This window comes from Drosophila simulans, unplaced genomic scaffold (genome assembly GCF_016746395.2).
Source record: "Drosophila simulans strain w501 unplaced genomic scaffold, Prin_Dsim_3.1 Segkk92_quiver_pilon, whole genome shotgun sequence".
NCBI classification, from domain to species: Eukaryota; Metazoa; Arthropoda; class Insecta; order Diptera; family Drosophilidae; genus Drosophila; species Drosophila simulans.
This window is the reverse complement of record NW_025416887.1, coordinates 47,501-75,162: the sequence shown is the minus strand read 5'-3', so window position 1 is coordinate 75,162 and position 27,662 is coordinate 47,501. Positions and strand designations below refer to the sequence as shown.

At 37.3% G+C, this 27,662-nt stretch overlaps 6 non-coding genes across 6 annotated transcripts; all 6 read left to right on the top strand.

Moving 5' to 3' along the window:
* Window positions 1-1,765: 1,765 nt before the first annotated feature.
* Window positions 1,766-3,760, top strand: LOC120285694. Its single transcript, XR_005544916.1, has one exon. It is a non-coding gene; the product is annotated as a small subunit ribosomal RNA (ribosomal RNA).
* Window positions 3,761-4,449: 689 nt separating this feature from the next.
* On the top strand, window positions 4,450-4,628 carry LOC120285703. Its single transcript, XR_005544923.1, has one exon. It is a non-coding gene; the product is annotated as a 5.8S ribosomal RNA (ribosomal RNA).
* A 393-nt stretch (window positions 4,629-5,021) lies between these two features.
* On the top strand, window positions 5,022-8,983 carry LOC120285697. Its single transcript, XR_005544919.1, has one exon. It is a non-coding gene; the product is annotated as a large subunit ribosomal RNA (ribosomal RNA).
* A 4,468-nt stretch (window positions 8,984-13,451) lies between these two features.
* Window positions 13,452-15,446, top strand: LOC120285693. The gene has a single exon (XR_005544915.1). It is a non-coding gene; the product is annotated as a small subunit ribosomal RNA (ribosomal RNA).
* A 689-nt stretch (window positions 15,447-16,135) lies between these two features.
* On the top strand, window positions 16,136-16,314 carry LOC120285702. Its single transcript, XR_005544922.1, has one exon. It is a non-coding gene; the product is annotated as a 5.8S ribosomal RNA (ribosomal RNA).
* A 394-nt stretch (window positions 16,315-16,708) lies between these two features.
* LOC120285696 lies at window positions 16,709-20,670 on the top strand. Its single transcript, XR_005544918.1, has one exon. It is a non-coding gene; the product is annotated as a large subunit ribosomal RNA (ribosomal RNA).
* Window positions 20,671-27,662: the final 6,992 nt, after the last annotated feature.

Here is a 27,662-nt window from a genome sequence, read left to right as displayed (position 1 = left end):
AAAATGATTAATTATTATATGTATAAGGGAAAAAATGCTGAAATATTCCCACATTCTCTCAGTATTATAGAGAAAAGCCATTATAGTGAGAGGGTATAGTAGTGTAAACGACCGGAATTACGACAGAGGGTTCAAAAACTACTATAGGTAAGGCAGTGGTTGCCGACCTCTCATATTGTTTAAAACTTATGTATTCATATGATTTTGGCAATTATATGAGTAAATTAAATAATATACATATGAAAATGATTAATTATTATATGTATAAGGGAAAAAATGCTGAAATATTCCCACATTCTCTCAGTATTATAGAGAAAAGCCATTATAGTGAGAGGGTATAGTAGTGTAAACGACCGGAATTACGACAGAGGGTTCAAAAACTACTATAGGTAGGCAGTGGTTGCCGACCTCTCATATTGTTCAAAACTTATGAATTCATATGATTTTGGGAATTATATGAGTAAATTAAATAATATACATATGAAAATGATTAATTATTATATGTATAAGGAAAAAAATGCTGAAATATTCCCACATTCTCTTAGTATTATAGAGAAAAGCCATTATAGGGAGAGGGTATAGTAGTGTAAACGACCGGAATTACGACAGAGGGTTCAAAAACTACTATAGGTAGGCAGTGGTTGCCGACCTCTCATATTGTTCAAAACTTATGTATTCATATGATTTTGGCAATAATATGAGTAAATTAAATAATAAACATATGAAAATTAATATGTATTATATGTATAAAGAAAAAAATAATCATATTATATATGAATAATGGAAAAAAAAATGAAATGTTCATATAATCTCTTAAAATATAAGAGAATAGCCCGTATGTTGGGTGGCAAACGGAATTGAAAATACCCGCTTTGACGACAGCGGGTTCAAAAACTACTATAGGTAGGCAGTGGTTGCCGACCTCCCGCATTATTCGAAATATTTATTTCGGATTATGTTTATATTGGTTACATACAATAAAGTATATTATTATCCGTACAAATTTGTTTCTCAGTTCTATAGAACACGGGACTTGGCTCCGCGGATAATAGGAATATACGCTTTTTAGATAATATCGTTGAAACAAAAGTCAAGTTTCTATTATATATAGAATAACAAATCGTTTCCATATATTATCGTTAATTTTTGGAGGCAGGCAAATATTTATTTATTACCTGCCGTATAGTTGGATTATTATATCGTTACGGTATAATACAAATATGGATTCTTATGAAAGAAATATAAAATTATATATTAAATGTGGAAATATTATCATATGCGCTTGGTTTTATGTTATATATTACCAGAGAGATATATGAAAAGAGATAAATTTTAAATTTATCTTCAAAATGCAAATGATTTAACTTAATATTTATATTGGTTAAACAAAAATTGTACATGTGTGGATACAATAATTATGTATGTTGGAAATAAAATGATATTTTATAATGAAATATGTATATATAAAAGATAAAATTATAGAAACATATATATTACAATAATTATATGAAATTCTTGTTATATTGGTAAAACAAGTATGAATTAAAAATGAAATTATGGATTACGAATGCTATATAAAAATGGCCGTAATCGAATGGATATTTTACTTATAAATATATATTTAAAATTTTACCCAAAGGCGAAATATTGATTTTTATTCAATATAATAAAAATCATGGAATAATATAAAGTGAAAAATCTATATATCTATTATATTGCTTATTTCGATTCAAAAAATATGAATGGAATATGAAGGAAAAACATTATTCTGGTTGATCCTGCCAGTAGTTATATGCTTGTCTCAAAGATTAAGCCATGCATGTCTAAGTACACACGAATTAAAAGTGAAACCGCAAAAGGCTCATTATATCAGTTATGGTTCCTTAGATCGTTAACAGTTACTTGGATAACTGTGGTAATTCTAGAGCTAATACATGCAATTAAAACATGAACCTTATGGGACATGTGCTTTTATTAGGCTAAAACCAAGCGATCGCAAGATCGTTATATTGGTTGAACTCTAGATAACATGCAGATCGTATGGTCTTGTACCGACGACAGATCTTTCAAATGTCTGCCCTATCAACTTTTGATGGTAGTATCTAGGACTACCATGGTTGCAACGGGTAACGGGGAATCAGGGTTCGATTCCGGAGAGGGAGCCTGAGAAACGGCTACCACATCTAAGGAAGGCAGCAGGCGCGTAAATTACCCACTCCCAGCTCGGGGAGGTAGTGACGAAAAATAACAATACAGGACTCATATCCGAGGCCCTGTAATTGGAATGAGTACACTTTAAATCCTTTAACAAGGACCAATTGGAGGGCAAGTCTGGTGCCAGCAGCCGCGGTAATTCCAGCTCCAATAGCGTATATTAAAGTTGTTGCGGTTAAAACGTTCGTAGTTGAACTTGTGCTTCATACGGGTAGTACAACTTACAATTGTGGTTAGTACTATACCTTTATGTATGTAAGCGTATTACCGGTGGAGTTCTTATATGTGATTAAATACTTGTATTTTTTCATATGTTCCTCCTATTTAAAAACCTGCACTAGTGCTCTTAAACGAGTGTTATTGTGGGCCGGTACTATTACTTTGAACAAATTAGAGTGCTTAAAGCAGGCTTCAAATGCCTGAATATTCTGTGCATGGGATAATGAAATAAGACCTCTGTTCTGCTTTCATTGGTTTTCAGATCAAGAGGTAATGATTAATAGAAGCAGTTTGGGGGCATTAGTATTACGACGCGAGAGGTGAAATTCTTGGACCGTCGTAAGACTAACTTAAGCGAAAGCATTTGCCAAAGATGTTTTCATTAATCAAGAACGAAAGTTAGAGGTTCGAAGGCGATCAGATACCGCCCTAGTTCTAACCATAAACGATGCCAGCTAGCAATTGGGTGTAGCTACTTTTATGGCTCTCTCAGTCGCTTCCCGGGAAACCAAAGCTTTTGGGCTCCGGGGGAAGTATGGTTGCAAAGCTGAAACTTAAAGGAATTGACGGAAGGGCACCACCAGGAGTGGAGCCTGCGGCTTAATTTGACTCAACACGGGAAAACTTACCAGGTCCGAACATAAGTGTGTAAGACAGATTGATAGCTCTTTCTCGAATCTATGGGTGGTGGTGCATGGCCGTTCTTAGTTCGTGGAGTGATTTGTCTGGTTAATTCCGATAACGAACGAGACTCAAATATATTAAATAGATATCTTCAGGATTATGGTGCTGAAGCTTATGTAGCCTTCATTCATGGTGGCAGTAAAATGTTTATTGTGTTTGAATGTGTTTATGTAAGTGGAGCCGTACCTGTTGGTTTGTCCCATTATAAGGACACTAGCTTCTTAAATGGACAAATTGCGTCTAGCAATAATGAGATTGAGCAATAACAGGTCTGTGATGCCCTTAGATGTCCTGGGCTGCACGCGCGCTACAATGAAAGTATCAACGTGTATTTCCTAGACCGAGAGGTCCGGGTAAACCGCTGAACCACTTTCATGCTTGGGATTGTGAACTGAAACTGTTCACATGAACTTGGAATTCCCAGTAAGTGTGAGTCATTAACTCGCATTGATTACGTCCCTGCCCTTTGTACACACCGCCCGTCGCTACTACCGATTGAATTATTTAGTGAGGTCTCCGGACGTGATCACTGTGACGCCTTGCGTGTTACGGTTGTTTCGCAAAAGTTGACCGAACTTGATTATTTAGAGGAAGTAAAAGTCGTAACAAGGTTTCCGTAGGTGAACCTGCGGAAGGATCATTATTGTATAATATCCTTACCGTTAATAAACATTTGTTATAATACAAATAAATACAATTTACCAAAATAAAAATATTACAAAATGATTCTACGGAATCAAAAGTTAAAGTGAAAATAAAATGTAGATGGCTTTTATTTTATTTATATGTGGGGCTTGGCAACCTCATAAAAAGACTTTAACATTATTAATGTTGTTGTGCGTATTTGTGGCAGTACTTACTACAACAACGGCGTTTCCTATAAAAACAAATTCTCGAAAATGGAAATCGAAGAAACTAAACTAAATTCGAAAGTGGAAGTCGAATTAAAATTAAAATAATTTTGAATGTGGTAATCGAAATAAGTTTGTGTGTATATGGACCATAATATACACGCGTTGCGAATATGTATTGTTCATCTATGTTATGAGCATACGTTGGCTAATGCAACAACCTAAAATATACAATGTTTGTACCTGTCATCCATCAGGTTAATGTTTTATATAAATTTTGCAGTATGTGTCACCCAAAATAGCAAACCATAACCAGATTATTATGATACATAATGCTTATATGAAACTAAGACATTTCGCAACATTTATTTTAGGTATAAAAATAAATTTATTGAAGGAATTGATATATGCCAGTAAAATGGTGTATTTTTAATTTCTTTCAATAAAAACAATATTGACATTATATAAAAATGAATTATAAAACTCTAAGCGGTGGATCACTCGGCTCATGGGTCGATGAAGAACGCAGCAAACTGTGCGTCATCGTGTGAACTGCAGGACACATGAACATCGACATTTTGAACGCATATCGCAGTCCATGCTGTTATGTACTTTAATTAATTTTATAGTGCTGCTTGGACTACATATGGTTGAGGGTTGTAAGACTATGCTAATTAAGTTGTTTATAAATTTTTTATAAGCATATGGTATATTATTGGATTAAATAATGATTTTATTCATAATATTAAAAAAGAAATGAAAAACATTATCTCACATTTGAATGTGAAAAACGAAGAGAAATATTTTCTTTTTCAATCAAATAATACTGAGAAATGTCTAGCATAAAAAATTGAAATATTTTTCATCTAGAATTGTCTCTTATTAATGATTCGAAAAAAAAAAACTTGGTTATGTTATTATTCTTCGTTGGTTCGTTAAATGGATAAAAAATAACTTTGCTTACAAGAACTATTGGAACTATTTATAACGAATTTAATTGATTGTTTTATCATTTATATATAAAGAATTTATGGCAAAATATAGTTATATATACAACCTCAACTCATATGGGACTACCCCCTGAATTTAAGCATATTAATTAGGGGAGGAAAAGAAACTAACAAGGATTTTCTTAGTAGCGGCGAGCGAAAAGAAAACAGTTCAGCACTAAGTCACTTTGTCTATATGGCAAATGTGAGATGCAGTGTATGGAGCGTCAATATTCTAGTATGAGAAATTAATGATTTAAGTCCTTCTTAAATGAGGCCATTTACCCATAGAGGGTGCCAGGCCCGTATAACGTTAATGATTACTAGATGATGTTTCCAAAGAGTCGTGTTGCTTGATAGTGCAGCACTAAGTGGGTGGTAAACTCCATCTAAAACTAAATATAACCATGAGACCGATAGTAAACAAGTACCGTGAGGGAAAGTTGAAAAGAACTCTGAATAGAGAGTTAAACAGTACGTGAAACTGCTTAGAGGTTAAGCCCGATGAACCTGAATATCCGTTATGGAAAATTCATCATTAAAATTGTAATATTTAAATAATATTATTAAGAATAATGTGCATTTTTTCCATATAAGGACATTGTAATCTATTAGCATATCCCAAATTTATCATAAAATATAACTTATAGTTTATTCCAATTAAATTGCTTGCATTTTAACACAGAATAAATGTTATTAATTTGATAAAGTGCTGATAGATTTATATTATTACAGAGCGTTAATTTTTCGGAATTATATAATGGCATAATTATCATTGATTTTTGTGTTTATTATATGCTCTTGTATGATTAACAATGCGAAAGATTCAGGATACCTTCGGGACCCGTCTTGAAACACGGACCAAGGAGTCTAACATATGTGCAAGTTATTGGGATGTAAACCTAATAGCGTAATTAACTTGACTAATAATGGGATTAGTTTTTTAGCTATTTATAGCTAATTAACACAATCCCGGGGCGTTCTATATAGTTATGTATAATGTATATTTATATTATTTATGCCTCTAACTGGAACGTACCTTGAGCATATATGCTGTGACCCGAAAGATGGTGAACTATACTTGATCAGGTTGAAGTCAGGGGAAACCCTGATGGAAGACCGAAACAGTTCTGACGTGCAAATCGATTGTCAGAATTGAGTATAGGGGCGAAAGACCAATCGAACCATCTAGTAGCTGGTTCCTTCCGAAGTTTCCCTCAGGATAGCTGGTGCATTTTAATATTATATAAAATAATCTTATCTGGTAAAGCGAATGATTAGAGGCCTTAGGGTCGAAACGATCTTAACCTATTCTCAAACTTTAAATGGGTAAGAACCTTAACTTTCTTGATATGAAGTTCAAGGTTATGATATAATGTGCCCAGTGGGCCACTTTTGGTAAGCAGAACTGGCGCTGTGGGATGAACCAAACGTAATGTTACGGTGCCCAAATTAACAACTCATGCAGATACCATGAAAGGCGTTGGTTGCTTAAAACAGCAGGACGGTGATCATGGAAGTCGAAATCCGCTAAGGAGTGTGTAACAACTCACCTGCCGAAGCAACTAGCCCTTAAAATGGATGGCGCTTAAGTTGTATACCTATACATTACCGCTAAAGTAGATGATTTATATTACTTGTGATATAAATTTTGAAACTTTAGTGAGTAGGAAGGTACAATGGTATGCGTAGAAGTGTTTGGCGTAAGCCTGCATGGAGCTGCCATTGGTACAGATCTTGGTGGTAGTAGCAAATAATCGAATGAGACCTTGGAGGACTGAAGTGGAGAAGGGTTTCGTGTGAACAGTGGTTGATCACGAGTTAGTCGGTCCTAAGTTCAAGGCGAAAGCCGAAAATTTTCAAGTAAAACAAAAATGCCTAACTATATAAACAAAGCGAATATAATACACTTGAATAATTTTGAACGAAAGGGAATACGGTTCCAATTCCGTAACCTGTTGAGTATCCGTTTGTTATTAAATATGGGCCTCGTGCTCATCCTGGCAACAGGAACGACCATAAAGAAGCCGTCGAGAGATATCGGAAGAGTTTTCTTTTCTGTTTTATAGCCGTACTACCATGGAAGTCTTTCGCAGAGAGATATGGTAGATGGGCTAGAAGAGCATGACATATACTGTTGTGTCGATATTTTCTCCTCGGACCTTGAAAATTTATGGTGGGGACACGCAAACTTCTCAACAGGCCGTACCAATATCCGCAGCTGGTCTCCAAGGTGAAGAGTCTCTAGTCGATAGAATAATGTAGGTAAGGGAAGTCGGCAAATTAGATCCGTAACTTCGGGATAAGGATTGGCTCTGAAGATTGAGATAGTCGGGCTTGATTGGGAAACAATAACATGGTTTATGTGCTCGTTCTGGGTAAATAGAGTTTCTAGCATTTATGTTAGTTACTTGTTCCCCGGATAGTTTAGTTACGTAGCCAATTGTGGAACTTTCTTGCTAAAATTTTTAAGAATACTATTTGGGTTAAACCAATTAGTTCTTATCAATTATAACGATTATCAATTAACAATCAATTCAGAACTGGCACGGACTTGGGGAATCCGACTGTCTAATTAAAACAAAGCATTGTGATGGCCCTAGCGGGTGTTGACACAATGTGATTTCTGCCCAGTGCTCTGAATGTCAAAGTGAAGAAATTCAAGTAAGCGCGGGTCAACGGCGGGAGTAACTATGACTCTCTTAAGGTAGCCAAATGCCTCGTCATCTAATTAGTGACGCGCATGAATGGATTAACGAGATTCCTACTGTCCCTATCTACTATCTAGCGAAACCACAGCCAAGGGAACGGGCTTGGAATAATTAGCGGGGAAAGAAGACCCTTTTGAGCTTGACTCTAATCTGGCAGTGTAAGGAGACATAAGAGGTGTAGAATAAGTGGGAGATATTAGACCTCGGTTTGGTATCGTCAATGAAATACCACTACTCTTATTGTTTCCTTACTTACTTGATTAAATGGAACGTGTATCATTTCCTAGCCATTATACGGATATATTTATTATATCTTATGGTATTGGGTTTTGATGCAAGCTTCTTGATCAAAGTATCACGAGTTTGTTATATAATCGCAAACAAATTCTTTAATAAAACGATGCATTTATGTATTTTTGATTTGAAAATTTGGTATAACTCCAATTACTCAGGTATGATCCAATTCAAGGACATTGCCAGGTAGGGAGTTTGACTGGGGCGGTACATCTCTCAAATAATAACGGAGGTGTCCCAAGGCCAGCTCAGTGCGGACAGAAACCACACATAGAGCAAAAGGGCAAATGCTGACTTGATCTCGGTGTTCAGTACACACAGGGACAGCAAAAGCTCGGCCTATCGATCCTTTTGGTTTAAAGAGTTTTTAACAAGAGGTGTCAGAAAAGTTACCATAGGGATAACTGGCTTGTGGCGGCCAAGCGTTCATAGCGACGTCGCTTTTTGATCCTTCGATGTCGGCTCTTCCTATCATTGTGAAGCAAAATTCACCAAGCGTTGGATTGTTCACCCATGCAAGGGAACGTGAGCTGGGTTTAGACCGTCGTGAGACAGGTTAGTTTTACCCTACTAATGACAAAACGTTGTTGCGACAGCATTCCTGCGTAGTACGAGAGGAACCGCAGGTACGGACCAATGGCACAATACTTGTTCGAGCGAACAGTGGTATGACGCTACGTCCGTTGGATTATGCCTGAACGCCTCTAAGGTCGTATCCGTGCTGGACTGCAATGATAAATAAGGGGCAATTTGCATTGTATGGCTTCTAAACCATTTAAAGTTTATAATTTATTTTATAAACGACAATGGATGTGATGCCAATGTAATTTGTAACATAGTAAATTAGGAGGATCTTCGATCACCTGATGCCGCGCTAGTTACATATAAAAGCATTATTTAATACAATGACAAAGCCTAGAATCAATTGTAAACGACTTTTGTAACAGGCAAGGTGTTGTAAGTGGTTGAGCAGCTGCCATACTGCGATCCACTGAAGCTTATCCTTTGCTTGATGATTCGATAAATAAATGATTTTTTCCTGTAGCCAAACACCTCGTCATCAATTTAGTGACGCATATGATATTGTCCCTATCATATAATTTTTGATATAAAGACTTTAAAGAATTGTATCAAGTTGCCAAACACCTCGTCATCAATTTAGTGACGCATATGATATTGTCCCTATCATATAATTAATATAAAGACTTTAATGAATTGTGTCAAGTTGCCAAACACCTCGTCATCAATTTAGTGACGCATATGATATTGTCCCTATCATATAATTTTTGATATAAAGACTTTAAAGAATTGTATCAAGTTGCCAAACACCTCGTCATCAATTTAGTGACGCATATGATATTGTCCCTATCATATAATTAATATAAAGAATTTTAATGAATTGTGTCAAGTTGCCAAACACCTCGTCATCAATTTAGTGACGCATATGATATTGTCCCTATCATATAATTTTTGATATAAAGACTTTAAAGAATTGTATCAAGTTGCCAAACACCTCGTCATCAATTTAGTGACGCATATGATATTGTCCATATCATATAATTAATATAAAGACTTTAATGAATTGTGTCAAGTTGCCAAACACCTCGTCATCAATTTAGTGACGCATATGATATTGTCCCTATCATATAATTTTTGATATAAAGACTTTAAAGAATTGTATCAAGTTGCCAAACACCTCGTCATCAATTTAGTGACGCATATGATATTGTCCATATCATATAATTAATATAAAGACTTTAATGAATTGTGTCAAGTTGCCAAACACCTTGTCATCAATTTAGTGACACATATGATATTGTCCCTATCATATAATTAATATAAAGACTTTAATGAATTGTGTCAAGTTGCCAAACACCTCGTCATCAATTTAGTGACGCATATGATATTGTCCCTATCATATAATTTTTGATATAAAGACTTTAAAGAATTGTATCAAGTTGCCAAACACCTCGTCATCAATTTAGTGACGCATATGATATTGTCCATATCATATAATTAATATAAAGACTTTAATGAATTGTGTCAAGTTGCCAAACACCTCGTCATCAATTTAGTGACCATATGATATTGTCCCTATCATATAATTAATATAAAGACTTTAATGAATTGTGTCAAGTTGCCAAACACCTCGTCATCAATTTAGTGACGCATATGATATTGTCCATATCATATAATTAATATAAAGACTTTAATGAATTGTGTCAAGTTGCCAAACACCTCGTCATCAATTTAGTGACGCATATGATATGATAATTGTTCGCCATCATCAATATAATTTATTGATATATAAAAGACTTTAATGAATTGTGTCAAGTTGCCAAACACCTCGTCATCAATTTAGTGACGCATATGATATTGTCCCTATCATATAATTAATATAAAGACTTTAATGAATTGTGTCAAGTTGCCAAACACCTCGTCATCAATTTAGTGACGCATATGATATTGTCCCTATCATATAATTAATATAAAGACTTTAATGAATTGTGTCAAGTTGCCAAACACCTCGTCATCAATTTAGTGACGCATATGATATTGTCCCTATCATATAATTAATATAAAGATTTAATGAATTGTGTCAAGTTGCCAAACACCTCGTCATCAATTTAGTGACGCATATGATATTGTCCCTATCATATAATTAATATAAAAACTTTTAATGAATTGTGTCAAGTTGCCAAACACCTCGTCATCAATTTAGTGACGCATATGATATTGTCCCTATCATATAATTTTTGATATAAAGACTTTAAAGAATTGTATCAAGTTGCCAAACACCTCGTCATCAACTACTATATTATGGTTGCGCCGACCTCTCATATTGTATTCTCTTATGTGTTCATAGGATTTTGGCAATTATATACGAGTAAATTAAATAATATACTTATGAAAATGATTAATTTTATATGTATAAGGGAAAAAATGCTGAAATATTCCCATATTATCTTAGTATTATAGAGGAAAGACCGTTGCCGACCTCTCATATTGTTCAAAACTTATGTATTCATATGATTTTGGCAATTAAATGAGTAAATTAAATAATATACATATGAAAATGATTAATTATTATATGTATAAGGGAAAAAATGCTGAAATATTCCCACATTCTCTCAGTATTATAGAGAAAAGCCATTATAGTGAGAGGGTATAGTAGTGTAAACGACCGGAATTACGACAGAGGTTCAAAAACTACTATAGGTAGGCAGTGGTTGCCGACCTCTCATATTGTTTAAAACTTATGTATTCATATGATTTTGGCAATTATATGAGTAAATTAAATAATATAATATGAAAAAATATAAATTATTATATGTATATAATTGATTATATGTATTAATTATATGATGAAAATATAATGCTGAAATATTATATTATGCTTATTATATGTAGGTTCGACTTCATATTGTTCAAACTTATGTATTCATATGATTTTGCAATTAATGATAAATTAAATAATATACATATGAAAATGATTAATTATTATGTATAAGGGAAAAAATGCTGAAATATTCCCACATTCTCTCAGTATTATAGAGAAAAGCCATTATAGTGAGAGGGTATAGTAGTGTAAACGACCGGAATTACGACAGAGGGTTCAAAAACTACTATAGGTAGGCAGTGGTTGCCGACCTCTCATATTGTTCAAAACTTATGTATTCATATGATTTTGGCAATTATATGAGTAAATTAAATAATATACATATGAAAATGATTAATTATTATATGTATAAGGGAAAAAATGCTGAAATATTCCCACATTCTCTCAGTATTATAGAGAAAAGCCATTATAGTGAGAGGGTATAGTAGTGTAAACGACCGGAATTACGACAGAGGGTTCAAAAACTACTATAGGTAGGCAGTGGTTGCCGACCTCTCATATTGTTCAAAACTTATGTATTCATATGATTTTGGGAATTATATGAGTAAATTAAATAATATACATATGAAAATGATTAATTATTATATGTATAAGGAAAAAATGCTGAAATATTCCCACATTCTCTCAGTATTATAGAGAAAAGCCATTATAGTGAGAGGGTATAGTAGTGTAAACGACCGGAATTACGACAGAGGGTTCAAAAACTACTATAGGTAGGCAGTGGTTGCCGACCTCTCATATTGTTCAAAACTTATGAATTCATATGATTTTGGGAATTATATGAGTAAATTAAATAATATACATATGAAAATGATTAATTATTATATGTATAGGGAAAAAATGCTGAAATATTCCCACATTCTCTTAGTATTATAGAGAAAAGCCATTATAGGGAGAGGGTATAGTAGTGTAAACGACCGGAATTACGACAGAGGGTTCAAAAACTACTATAGGTAGGCAGTGGTTGCCGACCTCTCATATTGTTCAAAACTTATGTATTCATATGATTTTGGCAATAATATGAGTAAATTAAATAATAAACATATGAAAATTAATATGTATTATATGTATAAAGAAAAAAATAATCATATTATATATGAATAATGGAAAAAAAAATGAAATGTTCATATAATCTCTTAATATATAAGAGAATAGCCCGTATGTTGGGTGGCAAACGGAATTGAAAATACCCGCTTTGACGACAGCGGGTTCAAAAACTACTATAGGTAGGCAGTGGTTGCCGACCTCCCGCATTATTCGAAATATTTATTTCGGATTATGTTTATATTGGTTACATACAATAAAGTATATTATTATCCGTACAAATTTGTTTCTCAGTTCTATAGAACACGGGACTTGGCTCCGCGGATAATAGGAATATACGCTTTTTAGATAATATCGTTGAAACAAAAGTCAAGTTTCTATTATATATAGAATAACAAATCGTTTCCATATATTATCGTTAATTTTTGGAGGCAGGCAAATATTTATTTATTACCTGCCGTATAGTTGGATTATTATATCGTTACGGTATAATACAAATATGGATTCTTATGAAAGAAATATAAAATTATATATTAAATGTGGAAATATTATCATATGCGCTTGGTTTTATGTTATATATTACCAGAGAGATATATGAAAAGAGATAAATTTTAAATTTATCTTCAAAATGCAAATGATTTAACTTAATATTTATATTGGTTAAACAAAAATTGTACATGTGTGGATACAATAATTATGTATGTTGGAAATAAAATGATATTTTATAATGAAATATGTATATATAAAAAGATATAATTATAGAAACATATATATTACAATAATTATATGAAATTCTTGTTATATTGGTAAAACAAGTATAAATTAAAAATGAAATTATGGATTACGAATGCTATATAAAAATGGCCGTAATCGAATGGATATTTTACTTATAAATATATATTTAAAATTTTACCCAAAGGCGAAATATTGAATTTTATTCAATATAATAAAAATCATGGAATTATATAAAGTGAAAAATCCATATATCTATTATATTGCTTATTTCGATTCAAAAAATATGAATGGAATATGAAGGAAAAACATTATTCTGGTTGATCCTGCCAGTAGTTATATGCTTGTCTCAAAGATTAAGCCATGCATGTCTAAGTACACACGAATTAAAAGTGAAACCGCAAAAGGCTCATTATATCAGTTATGGTTCCTTAGATCGTTAACAGTTACTTGGATAACTGTGGTAATTCTAGAGCTAATACATGCAATTAAAACATGAACCTTATGGGACATGTGCTTTTATTAGGCTAAAACCAAGCGATCGCAAGATCGTTATATTGGTTGAACTCTAGATAACATGCAGATCGTATGGTCTTGTACCGACGACAGATCTTTCAAATGTCTGCCCTATCAACTTTTGATGGTAGTATCTAGGACTACCATGGTTGCAACGGGTAACGGGGAATCAGGGTTCGATTCCGGAGAGGGAGCCTGAGAAACGGCTACCACATCTAAGGAAGGCAGCAGGCGCGTAAATTACCCACTCCCAGCTCGGGGAGGTAGTGACGAAAAATAACAATACAGGACTCATATCCGAGGCCCTGTAATTGGAATGAGTACACTTTAAATCCTTTAACAAGGACCAATTGGAGGGCAAGTCTGGTGCCAGCAGCCGCGGTAATTCCAGCTCCAATAGCGTATATTAAAGTTGTTGCGGTTAAAACGTTCGTAGTTGAACTTGTGCTTCATACGGGTAGTACAACTTACAATTGTGGTTAGTACTATACCTTTATGTATGTAAGCGTATTACCGGTGGAGTTCTTATATGTGATTAAATACTTGTATTTTTTCATATGTTCCTCCTATTTAAAAACCTGCACTAGTGCTCTTAAACGAGTGTTATTGTGGGCCGGTACTATTACTTTGAACAAATTAGAGTGCTTAAAGCAGGCTTCAAATGCCTGAATATTCTGTGCATGGGATAATGAAATAAGACCTCTGTTCTGCTTTCATTGGTTTTCAGATCAAGAGGTAATGATTAATAGAAGCAGTTTGGGGGCATTAGTATTACGACGCGAGAGGTGAAATTCTTGGACCGTCGTAAGACTAACTTAAGCGAAAGCATTTGCCAAAGATGTTTTCATTAATCAAGAACGAAAGTTAGAGGTTCGAAGGCGATCAGATACCGCCCTAGTTCTAACCATAAACGATGCCAGCTAGCAATTGGGTGTAGCTACTTTTATGGCTCTCTCAGTCGCTTCCCGGGAAACCAAAGCTTTTGGGCTCCGGGGGAAGTATGGTTGCAAAGCTGAAACTTAAAGGAATTGACGGAAGGGCACCACCAGGAGTGGAGCCTGCGGCTTAATTTGACTCAACACGGGAAAACTTACCAGGTCCGAACATAAGTGTGTAAGACAGATTGATAGCTCTTTCTCGAATCTATGGGTGGTGGTGCATGGCCGTTCTTAGTTCGTGGAGTGATTTGTCTGGTTAATTCCGATAACGAACGAGACTCAAATATATTAAATAGATATCTTCAGGATTATGGTGCTGAAGCTTATGTAGCCTTCATTCATGGTGGCAGTAAAATGTTTATTGTGTTTGAATGTGTTTATGTAAGTGGAGCCGTACCTGTTGGTTTGTCCCATTATAAGGACACTAGCTTCTTAAATGGACAAATTGCGTCTAGCAATAATGAGATTGAGCAATAACAGGTCTGTGATGCCCTTAGATGTCCTGGGCTGCACGCGCGCTACAATGAAAGTATCAACGTGTATTTCCTAGACCGAGAGGTCCGGGTAAACCGCTGAACCACTTTCATGCTTGGGATTGTGAACTGAAACTGTTCACATGAACTTGGAATTCCCAGTAAGTGTGAGTCATTAACTCGCATTGATTACGTCCCTGCCCTTTGTACACACCGCCCGTCGCTACTACCGATTGAATTATTTAGTGAGGTCTCCGGACGTGATCACTGTGACGCCTTGCGTGTTACGGTTGTTTCGCAAAAGTTGACCGAACTTGATTATTTAGAGGAAGTAAAAGTCGTAACAAGGTTTCCGTAGGTGAACCTGCGGAAGGATCATTATTGTATAATATCCTTACCGTTAATAAACATTTGTTATAATACAAATAAATACAATTTACCAAAATAAAAATATTACAAAATGATTCTACGGAATCAAAAGTTAAAGTGAAAATAAAATGTAGATGGCTTTTATTTTATTTATATGTGGGGCTTGGCAACCTCATAAAAAGACTTTAACATTATTAATGTTGTTGTGCGTATTTGTGGCAGTACTTACTACAACAACGGCGTTTCCTATAAAAACAAATTCTCGAAAATGGAAATCGAAGAAACTAAACTAAATTCGAAAGTGGAAGTCGAATTAAAATTAAAATAATTTTGAATGTGGTAATCGAAATAAGTTTGTGTGTATATGGACCATAATATACACGCGTTGCGAATATGTATTGTTCATCTATGTTATGAGCATACGTTGGCTAATGCAACAACCTAAAATATACAATGTTTGTACCTGTCATCCATCAGGTTAATGTTTTATATAAATTTTGCAGTATGTGTCACCCAAAATAGCAAACCATAACCAGATTATTATGATACATAATGCTTATATGAAACTAAGACATTTCGCAACATTTATTTTAGGTATAAAAATAAATTTATTGAAGGAATTGATATATGCCAGTAAAATGGTGTATTTTTAATTTCTTTCAATAAAAACAATATTGACATTATATAAAAATGAATTATAAAACTCTAAGCGGTGGATCACTCGGCTCATGGGTCGATGAAGAACGCAGCAAACTGTGCGTCATCGTGTGAACTGCAGGACACATGAACATCGACATTTTGAACGCATATCGCAGTCCATGCTGTTATGTACTTTAATTAATTTTATAGTGCTGCTTGGACTACATATGGTTGAGGGTTGTAAGACTATGCTAATTAAGTTGTTTATAAATTTTTTATAAGCATATGGTATATTATTGGATTAAATAATGATTTTATTCATAATATTAAAAAAGAAATGAAAAACATTATCTCACATTTGAATGTGAAAAACGAAGAGAAATATTTTCTTTTTCAATCAAATAATACTGAGAAATGTCTAGCATAAAAAATTGAAATATTTTTCATCTAGAATTGTCTCTTATTAATGATTCGAAAAAAAAAAAACTTGGTTATGTTATTATTCTTCGTTGGTTCGTTAAATGGATAAAAAATAACTTTGCTTACAAGAACTATTGGAACTATTTATAACGAATTTAATTGATTGTTTTATCATTTATATATAAAGAATTTATGGCAAAATATAGTTATATATACAACCTCAACTCATATGGGACTACCCCCTGAATTTAAGCATATTAATTAGGGGAGGAAAAGAAACTAACAAGGATTTTCTTAGTAGCGGCGAGCGAAAAGAAAACAGTTCAGCACTAAGTCACTTTGTCTATATGGCAAATGTGAGATGCAGTGTATGGAGCGTCAATATTCTAGTATGAGAAATTAATGATTTAAGTCCTTCTTAAATGAGGCCATTTACCCATAGAGGGTGCCAGGCCCGTATAACGTTAATGATTACTAGATGATGTTTCCAAAGAGTCGTGTTGCTTGATAGTGCAGCACTAAGTGGGTGGTAAACTCCATCTAAAACTAAATATAACCATGAGACCGATAGTAAACAAGTACCGTGAGGGAAAGTTGAAAAGAACTCTGAATAGAGAGTTAAACAGTACGTGAAACTGCTTAGAGGTTAAGCCCGATGAACCTGAATATCCGTTATGGAAAATTCATCATTAAAATTGTAATATTTAAATAATATTATTAAGAATAATGTGCATTTTTTCCATATAAGGACATTGTAATCTATTAGCATATCCCAAATTTATCATAAAATATAACTTATAGTTTATTCCAATTAAATTGCTTGCATTTTAACACAGAATAAATGTTATTAATTTGATAAAGTGCTGATAGATTTATATTATTACAGAGCGTTAATTTTTCGGAATTATATAATGGCATAATTATCATTGATTTTTGTGTTTATTATATGCTCTTGTATGATTAACAATGCGAAAGATTCAGGATACCTTCGGGACCCGTCTTGAAACACGGACCAAGGAGTCTAACATATGTGCAAGTTATTGGGATGTAAACCTAATAGCGTAATTAACTTGACTAATAATGGGATTAGTTTTTTAGCTATTTATAGCTAATTAACACAATCCCGGGGCGTTCTATATAGTTATGTATAATGTATATTTATATTATTTATGCCTCTAACTGGAACGTACCTTGAGCATATATGCTGTGACCCGAAAGATGGTGAACTATACTTGATCAGGTTGAAGTCAGGGGAAACCCTGATGGAAGACCGAAACAGTTCTGACGTGCAAATCGATTGTCAGAATTGAGTATAGGGGCGAAAGACCAATCGAACCATCTAGTAGCTGGTTCCTTCCGAAGTTTCCCTCAGGATAGCTGGTGCATTTTAATATTATATAAAATAATCTTATCTGGTAAAGCGAATGATTAGAGGCCTTAGGGTCGAAACGATCTTAACCTATTCTCAAACTTTAAATGGGTAAGAACCTTAACTTTCTTGATATGAAGTTCAAGGTTATGATATAATGTGCCCAGTGGGCCACTTTTGGTAAGCAGAACTGGCGCTGTGGGATGAACCAAACGTAATGTTACGGTGCCCAAATTAACAACTCATGCAGATACCATGAAAGGCGTTGGTTGCTTAAAACAGCAGGACGGTGATCATGGAAGTCGAAATCCGCTAAGGAGTGTGTAACAACTCACCTGCCGAAGCAACTAGCCCTTAAAATGGATGGCGCTTAAGTTGTATACCTATACATTACCGCTAAAGTAGATGATTTATATTACTTGTGATATAAATTTTGAAACTTTAGTGAGTAGGAAGGTACAATGGTATGCGTAGAAGTGTTTGGCGTAAGCCTGCATGGAGCTGCCATTGGTACAGATCTTGGTGGTAGTAGCAAATAATCGAATGAGACCTTGGAGGACTGAAGTGGAGAAGGGTTTCGTGTGAACAGTGGTTGATCACGAGTTAGTCGGTCCTAAGTTCAAGGCGAAAGCCGAAAATTTTCAAGTAAAACAAAAATGCCTAACTATATAAACAAAGCGAATATAATACACTTGAATAATTTTGAACGAAAGGGAATACGGTTCCAATTCCGTAACCTGTTGAGTATCCGTTTGTTATTAAATATGGGCCTCGTGCTCATCCTGGCAACAGGAACGACCATAAAGAAGCCGTCGAGAGATATCGGAAGAGTTTTCTTTTCTGTTTTATAGCCGTACTACCATGGAAGTCTTTCGCAGAGAGATATGGTAGATGGGCTAGAAGAGCATGACATATACTGTTGTGTCGATATTTTCTCCTCGGACCTTGAAAATTTATGGTGGGGACACGCAAACTTCTCAACAGGCCGTACCAATATCCGCAGCTGGTCTCCAAGGTGAAGAGTCTCTAGTCGATAGAATAATGTAGGTAAGGGAAGTCGGCAAATTAGATCCGTAACTTCGGGATAAGGATTGGCTCTGAAGATTGAGATAGTCGGGCTTGATTGGGAAACAATAACATGGTTTATGTGCTCGTTCTGGGTAAATAGAGTTTCTAGCATTTATGTTAGTTACTTGTTCCCCGGATAGTTTAGTTACGTAGCCAATTGTGGAACTTTCTTGCTAAAATTTTTAAGAATACTATTTGGGTTAAACCAATTAGTTCTTATCAATTATAACGATTATCAATTAACAATCAATTCAGAACTGGCACGGACTTGGGGAATCCGACTGTCTAATTAAAACAAAGCATTGTGATGGCCCTAGCGGGTGTTGACACAATGTGATTTCTGCCCAGTGCTCTGAATGTCAAAGTGAAGAAATTCAAGTAAGCGCGGGTCAACGGCGGGAGTAACTATGACTCTCTTAAGGTAGCCAAATGCCTCGTCATCTAATTAGTGACGCGCATGAATGGATTAACGAGATTCCTACTGTCCCTATCTACTATCTAGCGAAACCACAGCCAAGGGAACGGGCTTGGAATAATTAGCGGGGAAAGAAGACCCTTTTGAGCTTGACTCTAATCTGGCAGTGTAAGGAGACATAAGAGGTGTAGAATAAGTGGGAGATATTAGACCTCGGTTTGGTATCGTCAATGAAATACCACTACTCTTATTGTTTCCTTACTTACTTGATTAAATGGAACGTGTATCATTTCCTAGCCATTATACGGATATATTTATTATATCTTATGGTATTGGGTTTTGATGCAAGCTTCTTGATCAAAGTATCACGAGTTTGTTATATAATCGCAAACAAATTCTTTAATAAAACGATGCATTTATGTATTTTTGATTTGAAAATTTGGTATAACTCCAATTACTCAGGTATGATCCAATTCAAGGACATTGCCAGGTAGGGAGTTTGACTGGGGCGGTACATCTCTCAAATAATAACGGAGGTGTCCCAAGGCCAGCTCAGTGCGGACAGAAACCACACATAGAGCAAAAGGGCAAATGCTGACTTGATCTCGGTGTTCAGTACACACAGGGACAGCAAAAGCTCGGCCTATCGATCCTTTTGGTTTAAAGAGTTTTTAACAAGAGGTGTCAGAAAAGTTACCATAGGGATAACTGGCTTGTGGCGGCCAAGCGTTCATAGCGACGTCGCTTTTTGATCCTTCGATGTCGGCTCTTCCTATCATTGTGAAGCAAAATTCACCAAGCGTTGGATTGTTCACCCATGCAAGGGAACGTGAGCTGGGTTTAGACCGTCGTGAGACAGGTTAGTTTTACCCTACTAATGACAAAACGTTGTTGCGACAGCATTCCTGCGTAGTACGAGAGGAACCGCAGGTACGGACCAATGGCACAATACTTGTTCGAGCGAACAGTGGTATGACGCTACGTCCGTTGGATTATGCCTGAACGCCTCTAAGGTCGTATCCGTGCTGGACTGCAATGATAAATAAGGGGCAATTTGCATTGTATGGCTTCTAAACCATTTAAAGTTTATAATTTATTTTATAAACGACAATGGATGTGATGCCAATGTAATTTGTAACATAGTAAATTAGGAGGATCTTCGATCACCTGATGCCGCGCTAGTTACATATAAAAGCATTATTTAATACAATGACAAAGCCTAGAATCAATTGTAAACGACTTTTGTAACAGGCAAGGTGTTGTAAGTGGTTGAGCAGCTGCCATACTGCGATCCACTGAAGCTTATCCTTTGCTTGATGATTCGATAAATAAATGATTTTTTCCTGTAGCCAAACACCTCGTCATCAATTTAGTGACGCATATGATATTGTCCCTATCATATAATTTTTGATATAAAGACTTTAAAGAATTGTATCAAGTTGCCAAACACCTCGTCATCAATTTAGTGACGCATATGATATTGTCCCTATCATATAATTAATATAAAGACTTTAATGAATTGTGTCAAGTTGCCAAACACCTCGTCATCAATTTAGTGACGCATATGATATTGTCCCTATCATATAATTAATATAAAGAATTTTAATGAATTGTGTCAAGTTGCCAAACACCTCGTCATCAATTTAGTGACGCATATGATATTGTCCCTATCATATAATTTTTGATATAAAGACTTTAAAGAATTGTATCAAGTTGCCAAACACCTCGTCATCAATTTAGTGACGCATATGATATTGTCCTATCATATAATTTTTATATAAAGACTTTAAAGAATTGTATCAAGTTGCCAAACACCTCGTCATCAATTTAGTGACGCATATGATATTGTCCATATCATATAATTAATATAAAGACTTTAATGAATTGTGTCAAGTTGCCAAACACCTCGTCATCAATTTAGTGACGCATATGATATTGTCCTATCATATAATTAATATAAAGACTTTAATGAATTGTGTCAAGTTGCCAAACACCTCGTCATCAATTTAGTGACGCATATGATATTGTCCATATCATATAATTAATATAAAGACTTTAATGAATTGTGTCAAGTTGCCAAAATGCATAATGACCAAACACCTCGTCATCAATTTAGTGACGCTATAATGATATTGTTCAGTTGCCACCTCTCATCATATGACATATATATTTTATATATAATATAAAGACTTTAATGAATTGTGTCAAGTTGCCAAACACTCGTCATCAATTTAGTTTTTTTTTTTTTTTTTTTTTTTTTAGCGTGCGTTTATTTTTTTAAAATCTTTCCTAGTGGACAATAATTAAATGGTTTTGCGGGGGAACATTAGCTTAAGGGATACTATTGTACATGTATTTGTGGCGGGTTTTATATGTGTTGTCTATTGTTGTGGAAGATCGAGAGGGTGTCTCCTCATGAGACGTCTGCTTGTTTGGCTATTGTCTAACAGGTTGGTGGCGAGGTGGTTAGGGTGGTTTTCGAGCCTTTTCAGGTATCTCTCGCTGAGCCTGGAGATTTCATCAGCGACTTGTGGGATTCCAAGTTCCCTATGTATGGCGACATTCTCGTGGTAGGGATGCGCATTACAGGCAATTCTCAAGCACCTATTCTGGAACCGCTGTATACGCAGGCGATTCGTGTGGCTTGCCGTGCCCCATAGCTGTATCCCGTAGGTCCAGATGGGCTTGAGAATTGCCTTGTACACCAGGATTTTGTGGTTCTGCCTTAGCTTGGACCCTCTCCCAATAAGCCAATGCATCTGCCTCAGACGCGCATCGGCCTGTATGCGTTTGCTGACGATGTGGGGACGCCAAGTGAGCCTGCGGTCCAGGGTAAGTCCTAGGTACTTGGGTGCGGGTGCGTTGGGAATGATGACTCCGTTTAGCGTGACCGGTGGGCAGTCTCCTCTCCTTAGTGCAAATGTTGTTTGGGTAGATTTTTCCGCGTTCACTACGATGTTCCACCTGCTGAGCCAGGGATGTAGCGCGTCCATTTGCCTTTGGATTGTTTCGGAGGCTTCTCGTGGGTCGGATGAGGAGGCGAGGAAAGCCGTGTCATCTGCATAAGTCGCTATAGTTAGGTTCCTGGAGGGGATTATGGGAAGGTCTGCGGTGTAAAGGGTGTACAGTATTGGTCCGAGCACACTGCCTTGCGGAACTCCAGCTCTGATCAGTCTGGGTAGGCTTATTGCACTTCCGCATCTGACTTGGAATGCTCTTCCCTCAGTGTAGGATTTGAGGAGGGTAAAATGGGGGCTTGGGAGGTAGGATTTGAGTTTATGGAGGAGTCCAGGATGCCAAACTCTGTCGAATGCCTGCTTCACGTCGAGCATTACAGCGCAGCAGTATTTCTTTTGCTCGAATGCCTCGAGGATCCGTTCGACTAGCCGGTGGCATTGCTCTGGTGTTCCGTGGGAGCGCCTGAAGCCAAACTGGTGATCGGGGATCAAACCAGCCTCATCCAGTACTGGCAATACTCTGCGCAAAAATACTCTTTCGAGTATTTTGGAGAGGATTGCCAGCAAACTAATCGGACGATAGGAGGCGAGATTGGCTTCAGGCTTACCAGGCTTGAGGAGGACAATAACCTCTGCTCTTTTCCACTCTTCCGGGAAGTACCCTAGCCGGAAGCAGCTGTTGTAAATGCTGGCCAGCATTTGTGTGCAGCGGAATGGGAGCATTTTTAGGGCCGCCGCATCTATACGATCCAGGCCTGGAGATTTGTTGTTCTTCAGTAGAGCAATCTCCTGCGCAACTTCCTCAGGGTCGACTGGTTCCAACGGGGGACCGGGAGAGCTTGGGCTATTGAGAAACCGGGCTGTTTCAGCATGTTCTTCGGCAGTGCAGCAGTCGAACGGAGAGAAGGCGTTGTAAAGGTGTTCGGCGAAAGCTTCTGCTCTTTCAGCATCCGAACGGCACCAGGATCCATCTGCTTTGCGCACTGCGGAAACCTTTTTGGCTGGTCGTTTAATGTGGCGGGTGACGTTCCACAGATTGTGGTCTGGGTCCCCGGGAGAGAGTTCCTCGAGGAATCTGAGGAAGGAGTCCTGGCGTAGGCTGGAGATCTTGTCCTTCAACTCCTTTGTGGCGTGATTGAGCGCTGTTTTGTCTCTTGGATTGCGCGTCAAGAACCAAACTCTCCTGAGACGCCTCTTCTCAGTCACGAGTGCCGCAATTTCCGGGGACCAGAGGTGGAGGTCCCTGCTAGGTGTTCTCGCAGTCTTTGGTGGCGGTGGGCTTGCGAATTCCGCAGCGTTTTGCATCTGCCTGGTGAGATTCCCGATAGCTTCATCAATGTTCCTGGGTGTGTTGAGGATGGGGTTCGGATTGACGGTGGAGAGCATCCAGGACGCGAACTTGGCGGCGTCGGTATATTTTCCAGTGAGCCTTCTGAGCGGGGTTTTCCTGAGGACTGGCGTGTTGATTAGCACGTTTATTGCACAGTGGTCTGACAGGAGATCAGCATTTGTTGTGCAGCTGATCTTCGCATGCCCTATGCCTTTCGACACAGCAAAGTCCAGCAGGTCTGGAGTCTTGAGGGGATTCGTTGGCCAGTGAGTGGGCTCGCCAGTGGAGTGGCAGTCCAGTCGGTGGCGTTGCAGGTACCCAAACAGAGTTTTCCCTTTGGGGTTGTTGGCGCGCGATCCCCACCAAGAATGTTTGGCGTTATAATCTCCAGCTGCTATGAAGCGGGGCCCAAAATGCTCGAAGAACTCACTGAGGTGAGATGCTGTTATGCGGTATCTGGGGGGAAAGTAGACCGCTCCAATGTCTAAATCTCCTTGCGGGCTGACAATCCTGATGACAGGACATTGTGCCCAGTCTTGCTGAAACGCGGGCAGCTCTAGGTATTGAATACCGCTCCTGATGAGGATGGCTGCTCCACCGCGTGCTCTGCCAGAAGGATGGTCTGCATGGATGAGGTCATATCCGCTGATATTAAAGTGGGATCTGGGGGAGAAGTGGGTTTCGGCTACGAGTAGGATATCGATCTGGTGGGTCTTCAGATGGTGCTCGACTATGGCCTTGCTGTTCTGCAGGCCGTTCGCATTCCAGACGACTAGGTGGAGCTTTAGTTGCATGACTTGCTGTTGAGAATGGTGGCCACCAGCTGTGTCATCTGGGTGAACATGCGCTCCATCATCCTTTCCATCATTCCTTCCATGCGAGCGAACATCGCTTCTATCTGACCGGAGTGTGGGGTTTCTGTTTGGGTTTGGACTGGGGTTGTGGGATTCTGCGGTGCTGCGTGCACTCCGTTGAGGGCGTCTCGGTAGCTCCTGCCAGAGGTGACGTTTGGTGATGCCACGGGCGGCGCCTTGTTAGCATTAGCGACGGGCCTTGTTTTCGGAGCAGCGAGTGCTTTGGCCCTTTTGTATGCAGGGCATCCCTTGAAAGACGCAGGATGGTCCGCCTGGCAGTGGAAGCAGCACGCTTTGTCGTCCTCCCTCTTCTCACATGCCCTCGATTCGTGAGGGCCTCCACACTTTACACATCGGTATTCCAGGAAGCAGTAACGCTGTGTATGACCGAATCCTTGGCACCTGAAGCATTGAGGCACGTCGTTGAACTTCTGCGGCGGTTCAATGGTTACTACCGACCTGCAGATCCGCTTGACTTGGTAGACGTCTTTGTTGTTGCTGGAAGGCTCCAGGTTGGCGAAGAATATTCCCAGCGGTTCTTTAGTTCTTCTGCCAATGGGATTGTGCAGATCTCTAACAGCGTGCCCTTGTCTGCGAAGGTCTTCAATGATTTCCTCACGATCGGTGGAGTGGTGGAGTCCTTTGATGACAACCTTGTATGCACGTTCATCTTTCGGCTGGAAAGTCCGATGCCTCTTGTTTTGGGCCACAAGTTGGAGACGCAGAGCTGTATAGGACTCTTTGTCCGGCATCATGACACGTACGTTGTTGCCATTCACGGTCTTGTAGGTAAAATTGTTCTTCGGGCCTACAAGAGTCGTGATCATCTTGACGAGTGCCGAGATGTTGGTCACATCGGGGATAAAAATCGGAGGTGGCTTGATGGTCTTCGGGGTGGGCTTTGGTTTCTCGGGGGTCTTGGGCTTGGAATCATCTTTAGGTCCGGGTTCGTCATCAGAGCTCTCTTGGTCGTACTCGTCTTCTTCGGTCGAGAGTAAAGCGAAGGCGTTGTTGGCGAGCTTCTTGCGCAGAGCTGCGCTAGTGCTTGGCTTATCTTCCAGCTCCTCTCCCTGTGCTTTCTTTGCCGGTTTTCGCTTTATCTCGCCCGGCTCTGTATGCGAGGTGCTTCCCTCGCTGCTGGAGCTGCTCTTGCGTGTTCTCAGAGCCTTTTTGCGTGGTGTTGTTCCAAGCTTGTGGGTGCGCGGGGGGGCCTGCCAGTCCATCTTCTCCAAAGTTGATAAGGAGTGAGGAGGGGGGGGGGGGGGGAAGCTGGGCACCGTAAGCCGGTGAGCCAGGCAGCACGTGGCTGCTGCTTTGCAATTATACCGCTGCTTCGAGCACTGGGTTTTTTGCGCTGATAACACGCACACTCGGGTGTGCGATGGTGTTAGTGCGAACTACCGTTAGGTACGTTGGCTGGGCCAATCAAAACGCGCGACAAGATCACGCGACGCGAAGTGGCTGGGCACAAGTAACGGGACTTACAACTGTGAACAATTTGCTAACAATTTGCTAACAATTTGCTGTCGATCCGCAGGCACGTCTGCACTCGTCGAGTGTTCGATCGCGATCAATTTAGTGACGCATATGATATTGTCCCTATCATATAATTAATATAAAGACTTTAATGAATTGTGTCAAGTTGCCAAACACCTCGTCATCAATTTAGTGACGCATATGATATTGTCCCTATCATATAATTAATATAAAGATTTTTTTTTTTTTTTTTTTTTTTTTTTTTTTTTTTTTTTTTTTTTTTTTTTTTTTTTTTATAAAGACTTTAATGAATTGTGTCAAGTTGCCAAACACCTCGTCATCAATTTAGTGACGCATATGATATTGTCCTATCATATAATTATATAAAGACTTTAAGAATTGTTCAAGTTGCCAAACACTCGTCATCAATTTAGTGACGCATATGATATTGTCCTATCATATAATTATATAAAGACTTTAAGAATTGTTCAAGTGCAAACCTCGTCATCAATTTAGTGACGCATATGATATTGTCCTATCATATAATTAATATAAAGACTTTAATGAATTGTGTCAAGTTGCCAAACACCTCGTCATCAATTTAGTGACGCATATGATATTGTCCCTATCATATAATTAATATAAAGAATTTAATGAATTGTGTCAAGTTGCAAACACCTCGTCATCATTTAGTGACGCATATGATATTGTCCTATCATATAATTATATAAATTTTAATGAATTGTGTCAAGTTGCCAAACACCTCGTCATCAATTTAGTGACGCATATGATATTGTCCCTATCATATAATTTTTGATATAAAGACTTTAAAGAATTGTATCAAGTTGCCAAACACCTCGTCATCAACTACTATATTATGGTTGCGCCGACCTCTCATATTGTATTCTCTTATGTGTTCATAGGATTTTGGCAATTATATACGAGTAAATTAAATAATATACTTATGAAAATGATTAATTATTATATGTATAAGGGAAAAAATGCTGAAATATTCCCATATTATCTTAGTATTATAGAGGAAAGACCGTTGCCGACCTCTCATATTGTTCAAAACTTATGTATTCATATGATTTTGGCAATTAAATGAGTAAATTAAATAATATACATATGAAAATGATTAATTATTATATGTATAAGGGAAAAAATGCTGAAATATTCCCACATTCTCTCAGTATTATAGAGAAAAGCCATTATAGTGAGAGGGTATAGTAGTGTAAACGACCGGAATTACGACAGAGGGTTCAAAAACTACTATAGGTAGGCAGTGGTTGCCGACCTCTCATATTGTTCAAAACTTATGTATTCATATGATTTTGGCAATTATATGAGTAAATTAAATAATATACATATGAAAATGATTAATTATTATATGTATAAGGGAAAAAATGCTGAAATATTCCCACATTCTCTCAGTATTATAGAGAAAAGCCATTATAGTGAGAGGGTATAGTAGTGTAAACGACCGGAATTACGACAGAGGGTTCAAAAACTACTATAGGTAGGCAGTGGTTGCCGACCTCTCATATTGTTCAAAACTTATGTATTCATATGATTTTGGGAATTATATGAGTAAATTAAATAATATACATATGAAAATGATTAATTATTATATGTATAAGGGAAAAAATGCTGAAATATTCCCACATTCTCTCAGTATTATAGAGAAAAGCCATTATAGT